The following is a 13964-nucleotide window of genomic DNA, read 5'->3' on the forward strand; positions in this document are numbered from 1 at the left end:
GTTGGCAATCATACACTTTCCAGCGCCAGGCTGAGAAGAATTCCTCTATGGGATTTAGAAAAGGTGAATATGGGGGTAGGTACAAAACTACAAATTGTGGATGGGTGGCAAACCAATTTTGGACCAGAACAGCCCGGTGAAAACTAACATTGTCCCATATAACCACACATCTAGCAGGCTCCTGATCTGGATCAGGGACAAGCATTGTGTAAATTGCATCCAGAAAAATGAGGATATGGCCGGTGTTGTACGGACCCAGTGTGGCATTGTGATGGAGGACCCCGTTTTGAGTGATGGCAGCACACATAGTTATATTACCCCCACGCTGTCCAGGGACATTGGTAATTGCCCTCTGTCCTATTACATTTATTCCGCGGCGCCTGGTTTTGGTGAGGTTGAAGCCAACCTCATCCACATAAATAAATGTACATGGACATCCATCTCCAATACTCTCTGTAACAGACAAAAGGATATACAGATGAGTAAATATGGTATGTCTGAAGTACTGGAAGTAGTGTTGCATACATACCTCTACAAAGTCATGTCGCAGATTCTTGACTCTGTCAGAGTTTCTCTCAAATGGCACCTTGTAAAGTTGTTTCATCATCACTTGGTGCCATTGGAGGATGCGTTGTATGGTCGACAGGCTTACAGCATTGATGTTGTTAAATATGGTGTCATTATTCAAGATATGTTCTCTTATCTCTCAAATCCTAATTGCATTGTTGGCCAAAACCATATTTATAATTGCAGTCTCCTGTACATCTGTAAACAAGCTTCCTCGTCCTCCATGATGTCTTTGCCTTTCCACTCTGTACAAAATTCAAACACAGTATGTGTTCAGCATAGGAACTGTAAACAATGTACACAAAAATGTAGTACAGCATGATAACCAACCTCATTCATTCAATGCAGTGCAGTAAATGGATGGCTTAGAGTTACAAATGTTTATGCAATACTATGCAGTCATACGTATTTTACAGTACATTACTTTAATGCTAAAATAGTCATTAGATAGTTGCATACCTGTTCTCATTTCTGAAGGTTCGAATTATGGACGCCACTGTAAATCGACTCAAGTTGGGCTGGACTCTCAGTCCAGCCTCTCTCATGGTCAAACCGTGGTTGATCACATGATCAACAAGTGTTGCCCTAATCTCATCAGAGATGGTTCTCCTTCCTTCTCTTCTTTGCCCTCGTCCTCTTCTTCCTCTTCCTCTTCCTCTTCCTCTACCTCCTACTCCTCCTCTTCCAACTATTCGTCTTTGAATTTGTCCTCGTTGTTGTCCCCTGCCTCTCCCTCCTACTCCTCTTGCTCTCTGTCCATTGTTGGCATCCATTGTTCAAAACAGTCCTATACTACAGTAAAGCAGTGATTGGTTAGTGATCAGTTAAGCAATTAGTGTTTGAACATGTGAGGAGAGTGTGTTTGACCTGGTGAATAAGTGTAGCATTTTGATTGGTTGTGTTTGGAAAAGGAAAGCAAGTCACTTCCTGTTAGATTTTTGTGTTTTAGGTAGAGAATTGTGTGTAGTGTTTTGAAAAAAGTGTTTTATGCAATTGACAACTGAGTCAAAGGCTGAGAAATAGCTTATGGTTTTGGAGATTTTGTGTGTAGTTTTGCACTTTGAGTGAGAGGTTTCAAAAATCGTGTGACATGAAAAGATTTTGTGTGTAAGCAGTTGGAAAAAACTGTAAGAGGAATCTCATATAATTATGAAATCTTTCAAATGCATTTCACAATCTTTGACATTTGCTTTAGCCCACCTGGAGTGCCAGATGGGCAGGGTTTGTAGACTATTATTTTGGTTCCATTGCGCCAGGCAAACTCAATCAAGCCCAGCTAAAGCATTTCAAATAGTATTTAAACCTAGGTCTGCTGTTGACCATAACATGTAAGACTCCACACACCACACACATCCGTTTGTTCATCATTGTGGATCCAATGTACAGAAGTACAAAAGTCGGGGCCATCCTGTGTGTGTGTCTGTGACTGCAACCACTCTGACTCTCAGCCTGCAGATGAATATGAGCCAATGGAAGGTAGCCATCCATGCATGATGACAAAAAAAAGGAAAAGCCAGTGTCTGACTGCAGTACCACACCACAATAATGGTGGAGTACTGAACGATGCAGTTTAGCTAGATGTTCGCTCTCTGCTCTACAGAGATATACTGGAGTAATATAACTATAACAGCAGAGACGGAAAAAGAGGTAGCAGCATATAGAATATTGGCGAGTAATGTTGACAGCCACTGGATGGAAATCCACTACAGACTCTCTCCCTCCTGGTCTCCTGTCCTTCTAGTCCTGAATTATTCAGACTGAATGGGGAGAATGCTATTCTTTCTCATTTACTGTGTGTGTGTGTGTGTGTGTGTGTGTGTGTGTGTGTGTGTGTGTGTGTGTGTGTGTGTGTGTGTGTGTGTGCGTGTGTGTGCGCGTGCGTGCGTGCGTGTGTGTGTGTGTGTGTGTGTGCGTGCGTGTGTTTGTAGAGTAAATGTCTATCTGAGGACCCTACATGTAGGAGAACTACCTGCCAGAATGACTTTCTCTCCTACCGGGTCCAAACCAACCTTACTTTATAGAGCAGCTAGGCTAGTAAAATACTGATTGATGTTGTTTCCTCCAGTCAGTCTGAAATCTGAGAGATATACTTTGCCTGCTCTCTCTTTAAACCCCTTTTCTCTCCTGTGAAAGGACGGGGAGAGTGATGGGGCTCTAAATTACTATCTGGTTCCTATCCAGGCAGACGGCAGCCATTTTACAGAGAGCTACTCTACCTGTGGAGCGCTCACTCTCACAAATCACAATCACCGCTGAGACAAACGGTCCTTGATATCCGGTATCCTTGGGACATCCCAACTCTTACATTACCCCATTGAAGTTGAAAATTCAAATAGTTTAGGTGAGGGTTAAGGTTAGGGTTAAGGTTAGGTTTAGGATTTAGGGTAGGGACGTCCCAAGGATACCAGATAGCACTAACAGAAGACAAACCACTGCTGGAGAAGCAAATCTTTAGTCATTATCTGTCAGGAATGGAACATGGACAGGCAGGCTTTGTACATCATAAGAAAAACATCTAAGACCCCTCCATCATCACAGTGTCATTATTTTTTGAACGTCAGTCTTTGATATTGGTAGTGGTGGTTGTTCTTACTGTCTCTTGTTTCATTGATATCCTCTCTTAGTATAGTGAAGCCGATAGAACACTGGCTGTATCCTGGGCACTGCAGAGATAGTGAACTGTGTCTGTGGCTGTGTCTGAACCTGTGTATGTGTATGTACGTACTGTATATGTGTATGTATGTATGTGTGTGTGTGTGTGTATGTGTGTGTGTGTGTGTGTGTGTGTGTGCGTGCGTGTGTGCGTGTGTGTGTGTGTGCGTGTCGTGTGTGTGTGTGTGTGTTTGTGCTTGTGTGTGTGTGTGTGTGTGTGTGTGTGTGTGTGTGTGTGTGTGTGTGTGTGTGTGTGTGTGTGTGTGTGTGTGTGTGTGTGTGTGTGTGTGTGTGTGTGTGTGTGTGTGTGTGTGTGTGTGTGTGTGTGGCGGTGGCAGCAGCAGCAGCACACACACACTGGCACAGGCCAGTCCTTTCTCAGGGTCACCCTCCATCCCCTTAACGACAGAGTCATGGGGAGCGAACCAGACAAGGCCATTGTAATAGCACAGGACACACACATCAGACTTACTGTCTATCAGGCCCCAGCACACTCTAAGACTATCACAATCAAATTGTGGCCCCATTGTCCACTGAGACTAAACACCAGTGACACACTACAGTAAGAAGACAGTAGAGTTTTAACCCTGTCATGTTCTGTATTTACAACACTGAATGAAATAATGGAGTTGCTGTGGGGAGAGAGAGAGCAAGAGAGGGGGGCGGGGGGAAGAGAGAGAGAGAGCGAGAGAGAGAGAGAGAGAGAGAGAGAGAGAGAGAGAGAGAGAGAGAGAGAGAGAGAGAGAGAGAGAGAGAGAGAGAGAGAGAGAGAGAGAGAGCAAACACACTTGACACATTGGATAGAACAACCAAAAAACAGAGCAAATTAGAATGCTATTTGGCCCTAAACAGAGAGTACACAGTGGTAGAATACCTGACCACTGTGACTGACCCAAACTTAAGGAAAGCTTTGACTATGTACAGACTCAGTAAGCATAGCCTTGCTATTGAGAAAGGCCGCCGTAGGCAGACCTGGCTCTCAAGAGAAGACAGGCTATGTGCACACTGCCCACAAAATTAGGTGGAAACTGAGCTGCACTTCCTAACCTCCTGCCAAATGTATGACCATATTAGAGACACATATTTCCCTCAGATTACAGCGATCCACAAAGAATTAGTAAACAAACCCAATTTTGATAAACTCCCTTATCTACTGGGTGAAAAACCACAGTGTGCCATCACAGCTGCAATATTTGTGACCTGTTGCCACAAGAAAAGGGCAACCAGTGAAGAACAAACACCATTGTAAATACAACCCATATTTATGTTTATTTATTTTCCCATTTGTACTTGTAACTATTTGCACATTGTTACAACACTGTATATATACATAATATGACATTTGAAATGTCTTTATTATTTTGGAACTTCTGAGTGTAATGTTTAATGTTAATATTTATTGTTTATTTCACTTTTATTTACTATCTACTTCACTTGCTTTGGCAATGTTAACATACGTTTCCCATGCCAATAAAGCCCTTAAATTGAATAGAAATTGAGAGAGAGAGAGAGAGAGAGAGAGAGAGAGAGAGAGACTTGACAGAGAGAAAAAGCACAAGCCTGTAACAGTAAATGTATTTGTCCTGATTGACTTTGGTGCTTTCAGAGTTCTTCATGGCCCAGGAAGCAGACAGACCTGTGTGGGCGTGTCTCAGTCAAACAAAGAAGACAAAGTAACCTGCCGTCATCCATTACGTGAGTAAACACTATTTCAATGGAGAAGCCATTTTGTCTATTTACATGAAATCGATTTCTTTGTTTTCAAACGGATTGCTTTGGCTTTGGAACTCCTTCAAGGCATTGCATTAATAGAGTTTATTTGGCCCCTCAATTTTTTTTCTTTATTGTTGGACATACAAAAAAGTGTGACGGGTCCGCACTCAAAAAGATGTTGCATAAAGCTCATCTCACTTTTCATGTAAATTATATATTTTTTTTCACTGCATCAGGGACAGCGTACATAAACGTTTCGGCTTTGCAGCCTTCCCCAGTGAGAAGGCACGAATCCCCTTCATTCAAAACAGCACCCATTGAACACATGTGAGAAACCGATGAGCAGCAGGTGCCTTCAATCAGGGTTGCCATTCATCTGCCAATTATTGTTGGACATGAAAGACTGTAACAACACCAGCAAATTAGCTCCAAGTTATTATAATTTTGGAAATAGGTTCCAAAGTATTCCCACGCATAATAGAGATATATACTGAGTGTACAAAACATTAGGAACACCTTCCTTATATTGAGTTGCACCCACTTTTGCCCTCAGAACAGCCTCAATTCGTCGGGGCATGGACTCTACAAGGTGTCAAAATCATTCCACAGGGATGCTGGCCCATGTTGACTCCAATGCTTCCCACAGTTGTGTCAAGTTGGCTGAACGTCCTTTGGGTGGTGGACCATTCTTGATACACACGGAAAACTGTTGAGCGTGAAAAACCTAGCAGCGTTGCAGTTCTTGACACACTCAAACCAGTGCGCCTGGCACCTACTACCATACCTTGTTCAAAGGCCCTTAAATATTTTGTCTTGCCCATTCGCGCTCTGAATGGAACACATACACAATCCATGTCTCAATTGTCTCAAGGCTTAGAAATCCTTCTTTAACCTGTCTCCTTCCCTTCATCTATACTGATTGAAGTGGATTTAACAAGTGACATCAATAAGGGATCGTAGCTTTCACCTATATTCACCTGCTCAGTCTGTCATGGAAAGAACAGGTGTTCCTAATGTTCCTAATGTTTTGTACACTCAGTGTATGTGATCGTATACAAATGTAAGCAAGGTTTGAAAATATTATGTTTTAGTCAATTATATCTGTTTGGGCTTCTTGCGGTCAATTTGCAGTCTAAAAATAATTTGTAATTATGTTCCATCCGCTCAAGAAAAACTCGGCCCACGGCTGAATCTACTTGATGATCCCTGATGTAGAACGTATAGAATGGGGACTCTAAGTATCATATAGAGGAGGATAGAATAGGAAATCCCCTATATGGGTATTTTTATCTGCACCATAATTCTCCTATTGTTGAACTGGTTGAATTGTGACTATAAAGTAGGTGTGAGTACGATGGCAGCCTCTCTAGCACCAGAATAGCGTGGTAGCTATTCCATCTAGTCAGTGAATAGATGTGATGTGCTCACGACACTCTGCATCATCTCATTCACCATTTTCCCCCCACACAGCACAGCAGTTCCCTGGAATTCATGGCCAAAGCAACAGAACGCTGAGAAACAGAGCAGCCGCTTCAATCCCACTATACGAGAGATGGCTTCCTAGCCCTACAGCAAGAGAGAAAGATAAACTAACTCACTGAGGACAAGGTATTTATTTTTCTATTCCTCTGTATCTCAACTCTGCCACTCCATTTTCAGCAGCACGGACAGACTGTATCTCAACTCTTTCGTTGCTCGGATTTTGATTCATAGGAGAAGCTCTCAGAGACAGAGGGAGCTGGAGGGTTTTTTATGAAACTCATCTCTATGCTAATTGAGTTAGATCAGCAAATGCCAGCTATTCTCACCACCACAACATATAGGAAACACATGCACAAGATTAGAACACATAAGTGGTTTCTATAGAGAAAGAGAACATGGTTCTGATGGTTCAGTTAACAAGCATATTTTGACAGTGCGATAAGTTGACAGATGAGATGACAAATAGGTAGGTTGAGTTACAGAATTGTCTTACAGCAGAGAGGGAGAGAGAGAGAGAGACAGAGAGAGAGAGAGAGAGAGGGAGAGAGAAAGAGAGAGCGAGAGAGAGAGAGAGAGAGAGTGAGAGAGCGAGAGAGAGAGAGAGAGAGAGAGAGAGAGAGAGAGAGAGAGAGAGAGAGAGAGAGAGAGAGAGAGAGAGAGAGAGAGAGAGAGAGAGAGAGAGAGAGAGAGAGAGAGAGAGAGAGAGAGAGAGAGAGAGGACTGGTAGTGAGTATTATGGGACTTGCAGGTGTTACAGCAGGTGCAGAGAAATGCTTATGTTACTAGCTGAGTGTAACTGAGTCAGGTTTGTGGGTCTCCTTGCTCGCACACGCTTTTTCAGTTCTGCCCACAAATGTTCTATACATTCCTCCAAACATAACGATGGTCATTATGGCCAAACAGTTCTATTTTTGTTTCATCAGACCAGAGGACATTTCTCCAAAAAGTATGATCTTTGTCCCCTTGTGCAGTTGCAAACCGTAGTCTGGCTTTTTTATGGCGTTTTTGGAGCAGTGGCTTCTTCCTTGCTGTACCTGTTTCCTCCAGCATCTTCACAAGGTCCTTTGCTGTTGTTCTGGGATTGATTTGCACTTTTCGCACCAAAGTACGTTAATCTCTAGGAGACAGAACGCATCTCCGCGTCTCCTTCCTGAGCGGTATGACGGCTGCGTGGTCCCATGGTGTTTATACTTGCGTACTATTGTTTGTACAGATGAACTTGGTACCTTCAGGCGTTTGTAAGTTGCTCCCAATGATGAACCAGACTTGTGGAGGTCTACAATTTTTTTTCTGAGGTCTTGGCTGATTTCTTTTCATTTTCCCATGATGTCAAGCAAAGAGGCACTGAGTTCAAGGTATGCCTTGAAATACATCCACAGGTACACCTCCAATTGACTCAAATTATGTCAATTAGCCTATCAGAAGCTTCTAAAGCAATGAATTTTCCAAGATGTTTAAAGGCACAGGCAACTTCTGACCCACTGGAATTGTGATACAGTGAATTATAAGTGAAATAATCTGTCTGTAAACAATTGTTGGAAAAATTACTTGTGTCATGCACAAAGTAGATGTCCTAACCGACTTGCCAAAACTATAGTTTGTTAACAAGACATTTGTGGAGTGGTTGAAAAATAAGTTTTAATGACTCCAACCTAAGTGTATGTAAACTTCCGACTTCAACTGTACATATGTCATGACTTGCCCTCATGGGTTGAGGATCAAACATTCCTGCTAGGCAAAGGTTTGAACACCCCCTTTCCTGGGGGCCAGTTTTATGACTTAACAGCTTTTCATAAATAGTTTGCAGAAAAGGACTCCTTTTGGTCTCTAGTATGGGAAGAAAGGATTTCCCTGTGAGACAAAGGAAGTCTTCCCGCCAAGACTCCAACATCCAAAAGTGGATAATGAAACAATATTCCTACTTAAAATAATCTGGGAAAGGGTCAGTGGGGATCTAAAGAATAATCATGTCATATTGTTTAATATTTTGTGATGTCATTAAGGATGGTATCAAGTAATAACTGTAATTCGGAAAGTGTACATATTCTATCTATCAAGTTTACATCTAAATGTTGTATAAAATATATGATTAAGTATTAGAGTATTTTGGTGAAGATAGGAATGTGATTTTAGTCTTCTAATGAGATAATAGTTTTTCATACAGTGAGGGAAAAAAGTATTTGATCCCCTGCTGATTTTGTACGTTTGCCCACTGACAAAGAATAATGGTAGGTTTATTTGAACTGTGAGAGACAGAATAACAACAAAAAAATCCAGAAAAATGCATGTCAAAATGTCATAAATTGATTTGAATTTTAATGAGGGAAATAAGTATTTGACCCCTCTGCAAAACATGACTTAGTACTTGGTGGCAAAACCCTTGTTGGCAATCACAGAGGTCAGACGTTTCTTATAGTTGGCCACCAGGTTTGCACACATCTCAGGAGGGATTTTGTCCCACTCCTCTTTGCAGATCTTCTCCAAGTCATTAAGGTTTCGAGGCTGACGTTTGGCAACTCAAACCTTCAGCTCCCTCCACAGATTTTCTATGGGATTAAGGTCTGGAGACTGGCTAGGCCACTCCAGGACCTTAATGTGCTTCTTCTTGAGCCACTCCTTTGTTGCCTTGGCCGTGTGTTTTGGGTCATTGTCATGCTGGAATACGCATCCACGACCCATTTTCAATGCCCTGGCTGAGGGAAGGAGGTTCTCACCCAAGATTTGACGGTACATGCCCCGTCCATCGTCCCGTTGATGCAGTGAAGTTGTCCTGTCCCCTTAGCAGAAAAACACCCCCAAATAATGTTTCCACCTCCATTTTTGGTGTTCTTGGGGTCATAGGCAGCATTCCTCCTCCTCCAAACACGGCGAGTTGAGTTAATGCCAAAGAGCTCGGTCTTGGTCTCATCTGACCACAACATCTTAAATAATAAAAAATAATAAAATAATATGCCATTTAGCAGACGCTTTTATCCAAAGCGACTTACAGTCATGCGTGCATACATTTTTGTATATGGGTGGTCCCGGGGATCGAACCCACTACCTTGGCGTTACAAGCGCCGTGCTCTACCAGCTGAGCTACAGAGGACCACATCTTCACCCAGTTCTCCTCTGAATCATTCAGATGTTCATTGGCAAACTTCAGACGGGCCTGTATATGTGCTTTCTTGAGCAGGGGGACCTTGCGGGCACTGCAGGATTTCAGTCCTTCACGGCGTAGTGTGTTACCAATTGTTTTCTTGGTGACTACGGTCCCAGCTGCCTTGAGATCATTGACAACATCCTCCCGTTTAATTCTGGGCTGATTCCTCACCGTTCTCATGATCATTGCAACTCCACGAGGTGAGATCTTGCATGGAGCCCCAGACCGAGAGAGATTGACAGTTCTTTTGTGTTTCTTCCATTTGCGAATAATCGCACCAACTGTTGTCACCTTCTCACCAAGCTGCTTGGCGATGGTCTTGTAGCCCATTCCAGCCTTGTATACAGTGGGGAAAAAAAGTATTTAGTCAGCCACCAATTGTGCAAGTTCTCCCACTTAAAAAGATGAGGGAGGCCTGTAATTTTCATCATAAGTACACATCAACTATGACAGACAAAATGAGAAAAAAAATTCCAGAAAATCACATTGTAGGATTTTTAATGAATTTATTTGCAAATTATGGTGGAAAATAAGTATTTGGTCAATAACAAAAGTTTCTCAATACTTTGTTATATACCCTTTGTTGGCAATGACACAGGTCAAACGTTTTCTGTAAGTCTTCACAAGGTTTTCACACACTGTTGCTGGTATTTTGGCCCATTCCTCCATGCAGATCTCCTCTAGAGCAGTGATGTTTTGGGGCTGTCGCTGGGCAACACGGACTTTCAACTCCCTCCAAAGATTTTCTATGGGGTTGAGATATGGAGACTGGCTAGGCCACTCCAGGACCTTGAAATGCTTCTTACGAAGCCACTCCTTCGTTGCCCGGGCGGTGTGTTTGGGATCATTGTCATGCTGAAAGACCCAGCCACGTTTCATCTTCAATGCCCTTGCTGATGGAAGGAGGTTTTCACTCAAAATCTCACGATACATGGCCCCATTCATTCTTTCCTTTACACGGATCAGTCGTCCTGGTCCCTTTGCAGAAAAACAGCCCCAAAGCATGATGTTTCCACCCCCATGCTTCACAGTAGGTATGGTGTTCTTTGGATGCAACTCAGCATTCTTTGTCCTCCAAACACGACGAGTTGAGTTTTTACCAAAAAGTTCTATTTTGGTTTCATCTGACCATATGACATTCTCCCAATCCTCTTCTGGATCATCCAAATGCACTCTAGCAAACTTCAGACGGGCCTGGACATGTACTGGCTTAAGCAGGGGGACACGTCTGGCACTGCAGGATTTGAGTCCCTGGCGGCGTAGTGTGTTACTGATAGTAGGCTTTGTTACTTTGGTCCCAGCTCTCTGCAGGTCATTCACTAGGTCCCCCCGTGTGGTTCTGGGATTTTTGCTCACCGTTCTTGTGATCATTTTGACCCCACGGGGTTTGATCTTGCGTGGAGCCCCAGATCGAGGGAGATTATCAGTGGTCTTGTATTTCTTCCATTTCCTAATAATTGCTCCCACAGTTGATTTCTTCAAACCAAGCTGCTTACCTATTGCAGATTCAGTCTTCCCAGCCTGGTGCAGGTCTACAGTTTTGTTTCTGGTGTCCTTTGACAGCTCTTTGGTCTTGGCCATAGTGGAGTTTGGAGTGTGACTGTTTGAGGTTGTGGACAGGTGTCTTTTATACTGATAACAAGTTCAAACAGGTGCCATTAATACAGGTAATGAGTGGAGGACAGAGGAGCCTCTTAAAGAAGAAGTTACAGGTCTGTGAGAGCCAGAAATCTTGCTTGTTTGTAGGTGACCAAATACTTATTTTCCACCATAATTTGCAAATAAATTCATTAAAAATCCTACAATGTGATTGTCTGGATTTTTTTTTTTACAATTTGTCTGTCATAGTTGCCGTGTACCTATGATGAAAATTACAGGCCTCTCTCATCTTTTTAAGTGGGAGAACTTGCACAATTGGTGGCTGACTAAATACTTTTTTCCCCCACTGTAGGTCTACAATCTTGTCCCTGACATCCTTGGAGAGCTCTTTGGTCTTGGCCATGGTGGAGAGTTTGGAATCTGATTGATTGATTGCTTCTGTGGACAGGTGTCTTTTATACAGGCAACAAGCTGAGATTAGGAGCACTCCCTTTAAGAGTGTGCTCCTAATCTCAGCTCGTTACCTGTATAAAAGACACCTGGGAGCCAGAAATCTTTCTGATTGAGAGGGGGTCAAATACTTATTTCCCTCATTAAAATGCAAATCAATTTATAACATTTTTGACATGCGTTTTTCTGGATTTTTTGTTGTTGTTATTTTGTCTCTCACTGTTCAAATAAACCTACCATTAAAATTATAGACTGATCATTTCTTTGTCAGTGGGTAAACATACAAAATCAGCAGGGGATCAAATACTTTTTTTCCCTCACTGTAAAGGTATGGCACCGTACTCCCAACAGTCATGTATGAATGCTTAAACATGCTTAAACATACTTGTATGCTCATTTATGTATTTCCTAACTAAAGGTCTAAGGAAGGTTTCTTATGGCTCAATAATACTGATGAATGGCGTGGATTATACACCTCTGCTCAGTCCCACATTGTGACGTCTACCATTCCATATTGAGGCAAACATGCAACAGCTCTGTGACATTTTATCTTTCCTCGATTCCTTGCATCCTTTTTCCAAGCCTCCTTCTAAAACCCCATCTGAGAAGAGGACCCAAGATTCCTCCCCTCAGACCTCAAGAAGGATGCGAGTAGAGAGGAAGTGAGGAGTTGAGCTGAGAATAATTGGGACAGAGCTCATGTCATTGTTTTAGGTGGAACCTTATGTTGAATTATACAGTTGTTATCCGTTTGCACATACAGTATATCTTTGTTCAATGTGCTCTTTCCACATATGGCTCTGGCTTGCTGATAATATCTGATCTGATGAGACTCCCCATGTGATTTAACACCTGTATTACTGCCTGTAATCAATAAAACATCCAATGCTAAATTGAAACAATTGTGGTTCCCAATCAGACAATTACTATAAAACAAATCTGTTTTCCTCAGTTAAATGTTTGGTGAACGCATGGCGTTGCTTTGTCCTCAGTCCTCCTTTGAATTCTGTGTGTACAATGATGACATGTTGACCTGAGTTTAGCTGGTTAATCATATTAATTTCAGTTAACATTCTATTAGGCACTCATTATGTACTGTATTAAGGTAGCAGGTTCTACCCTTCATGTCTCCATATAATAAAGAATACCCCATGTGATGTGTGTGTGTGCCCTTGGGCTTTCTCTAAACTAGCCTCCTAGTCCTTCTTTTCTTTCAATGGTATCATCATTATGCCATTATTATGTGTGTACCCACATGTTATTCCCAACAATGGAATCATTATATTTAGCTGTATTAAATGATGTCCAGGACCTAGTGTATGATGATTGAACTTGTTAGATCACAGCCACATTATGTCCATAATCTAACTATTATTTGATACATTAACTCCCTCATATCAAGCAAACACATACCAGACACTTTGTGGAAAAGTGAAGAAAAACTATTAGCTAGTGATGGACTATGGTGTTACTTAGCTAGAGCAGCCTGTCTGCTTTTCGTCTTACAGACAAACGTTGCTGGCTAACAAGTAATTAATTAGCTAGCTAACTTTAGCAAGTAGATTCGACTCAACTAAAGGTATAGTATAGCTTTTTAATGTATTTCCCAATTGCTTTGCGTATGTATCAAGTTGAAGCTGGGTTTCCCAAGTCGGTCGGTGATTACTGTTCAAGCTGGCTATCCAGCTAAACAGACGGCTCTGAAGCTCATCTGTTTGACGTCATGCACCCAAGAAGTCTTAACCAATCACACGACACAACACAACACTGGACTGGCCAAGGGCAAACATTTGTTAGTTCGTCCATCACTCCAGTGAAAGTGACCAATCCAAGGTTTCTAGACATGCACCCGCTTCTAAGCCCCCCCACCCCCACCAGCCTGAAATCCAATCGAGAAAATATAGACATTGAAACCCTAAGGTGAGCAACTTGAGAAATTGAGAGTGAAAACCTGACAAAGACTTGACTATTGTTGGTGAACAATTTGATGCTTTCCCAAAATAAATTACTTGTTTGAACCACGTTTCTTTGCTTGCGGTTCTATATTTTTTGATTCAGACATTTTTCTTTTTGATCTGCAGCAATGATGTTCTGCTCGCTCAAAGTCACACTTGCAAACTCTCAAGTTTGGCCCAGCCTCGCGGGAACCATCCTCTCTTAACTGGTCTATGAGCTCGCAGCACTCATCCTCTGCTCGCGGGACCCATCCTCTGCGCTCTCGACTCAGTGTTTGCTTGCTCAATGATGTTTCATCTTGCTCGACAACGTCATTTCACGCGTGCTCGACTTCAGAGATACATTTGACGCCATACTCCTTTGCTTGTTTTTTTAACATTGAGGGAGAGGTTATTTTCTTGGC

General features: G+C 42.3%; 1 protein-coding gene across 4 annotated transcripts in view; it reads right to left on the bottom strand.

The window, feature by feature from the left end:
- Positions 1–13964, bottom strand: part of LOC311133706 (calcium-dependent secretion activator 1) — a gene marked incomplete at its 5' end in the record, with an annotated part of 153962 nt that overhangs the window by 94947 nt on the left and 45051 nt on the right. The window lies entirely within an intron of this gene.

This window comes from Coregonus lavaretus, assembly GCF_964263955.1.
Source record: "Coregonus lavaretus genome assembly, chromosome: 8".
In the NCBI taxonomy this organism is placed as follows: domain Eukaryota; kingdom Metazoa; phylum Chordata; class Actinopteri; order Salmoniformes; family Salmonidae; genus Coregonus; species Coregonus lavaretus.